This window comes from Dendroctonus ponderosae, unplaced genomic scaffold (assembly GCF_020466585.1).
Source record: "Dendroctonus ponderosae isolate FM_Combo_2020 unplaced genomic scaffold, Dpon_F_20191213v2 Dpon_F_20191213_1, whole genome shotgun sequence".
Classification (NCBI taxonomy): domain Eukaryota; kingdom Metazoa; phylum Arthropoda; class Insecta; order Coleoptera; family Curculionidae; genus Dendroctonus; species Dendroctonus ponderosae.
This window is the reverse complement of record NW_026017110.1, coordinates 58053757-58055607: the sequence shown is the minus strand read 5'-3', so window position 1 is coordinate 58055607 and position 1851 is coordinate 58053757. Positions and strand designations below refer to the sequence as shown.

The 1851-nt window shown below is 35.2% G+C and overlaps 1 long non-coding RNA gene across 1 annotated transcript in view; it reads left to right on the top strand.

Moving 5' to 3' along the window:
- The window catches only part of LOC109537918, a 6178-nt gene that overhangs the window by 3064 nt on the left and 1263 nt on the right, over positions 1-1851 (top strand). The window contains exon 2 of the long non-coding RNA XR_007280288.1: positions 1386-1387. This is a non-coding gene — a long non-coding RNA (uncharacterized LOC109537918). The remainder of the gene's footprint in view (positions 1-1385; positions 1388-1851) is intronic.

Below are 1851 nucleotides of genomic sequence, written 5' to 3'. Positions count from 1 at the left end.
TTAGTAGAGAAATTAATTTGAAAAATTACCTTGACGTTTCGATAGCTATTTTCTGCTATCGTTATCAAAAGAACCTAAATGAACCTAAAAAAAATATATTAATAAATTGTGTAACAATAGTAGGATAATACAGTATATCAAAACTTGCTCTGATAATTCGTCTGTGCAAATTGTCCGTTATGTGACTTTGACTTAACCTCATTGTTTAAATTAATAAAGGTAATGTTAATTAATAATTTTGGTGTAAATTTAATTTGGGTGTATGTTACTCTGGTCTACTTCAGATTTTAGCATAGGTAAATGTATGACTTAAATTAAATGAACATGAAGCAACACAATTATTTTGATTTAGTAAAATTAGTGCGCTTTGTGTTTGTGTGTGCGGATTGTTCTTTTGTTAAAATTGTGGAATTATTCCATTGAATTTTATGGCAATTATCAAATGCATGTTCACAAATTGAGGATAATATTATTTTACAAGTGTCAATAATACTGGCATGTTCTCAAATATTAGTAAATAACCTTATTTAAGGCCTATTTCTCAGTTAACTATGACTTTATTTTATTAACAACTATGACTTTAGGTGGCACCTGAGAAGGTGCCAAGCAATCCTCCAAAAGTCCGCCAAATCCAGCATTTCACAAATGCCGATAACTTATTTTATAGTATCTATAATCTTCAATTTGTTCTTGTAATTCATTTAGCAATTTATGCTTCAACAGTATTATATTATTTAATTGGCCATTGCTTGTATTCGTAACTTTACTACTTAGAGGGGATCAAAATCAAAAACGAAATTCGCTTTCGTTAAGCTTTTGTAGCGTGGATAGGCGATAGGATAGTAGAGAAGTGAAGGGTCACAGTGGTGTGGCGGTAAACACATCCACTTGCCATTGATGAGATCCTGCGTTCAACCGGTACCATCGCAAATCAAGGCCCAACTGATGTGACGTCACGAGTAGGCCGAATCGGTAAGATATCACAGAACTCGAGCTGGCTAACTCTCACAGCGAAATGGTGCTCGTGACGTCAGAGCAGTCAGGCCTTGACATGTGTTGGTGCCGGTTCAACCCCGGCCAAGCAGTGAGATGCACCTGGACCACCAAAAGGTCTAAAACTTGGCTGCTGGACCCTTAGGACCTTCAGGATATGCCAGCAAATAAGATAGACATGAACGAAGAAAGATTTAATAACTTTAATAAATAAATTCTCGATTGTGTCAAGCGCTAAATAAATAAATGTTTGAGGAAGAAGGAGTGAACAAAATGGTGACCTGATTTATTAGTATTTTGTTACGGCAAATGTTAATTAAACCAATTTAAAAGTGGTCGTGTTTTCGTACAAATACTCGTATCGGTTTACTTTATAATTTAGCCGCCAGTAGACGTTTGGACTTTTGAATTAGCGAATATCTGACATTTACCAAATATCCGTTTTTTTGCTTTTGCTAGCAAATATCTTATTTCGAATACTTGAAGTTTGAATTCAACTTTTTGGTTTCAGAACACCATTTTGCCCGAGGCCGTACATTTCTGGGAACAAGCGCTCCTTGTAAGGCGAGCTGGGAATGTTATTCGCTTAACGAGGTAAGAACTACCTACTCAGAATATAATCGAGGATTATTATAACAAGCTATATACTTTTTATTCAGTAATGGTTTATAGTACCCAATGCGAATCATCGGGTGGGCGTCATATCTTTAGAGGTGTTCTAGGGGAGAATTTAGTGAGTACGAAAGAAAAACCGATATTAGCAACATGCCAAATCATAAATGCTTTTTGCCAGGGTGTATCAAATATAAACCAAACTGATTAAAAAAATATACAGGGTGATTCAAAATTGGCGTTATT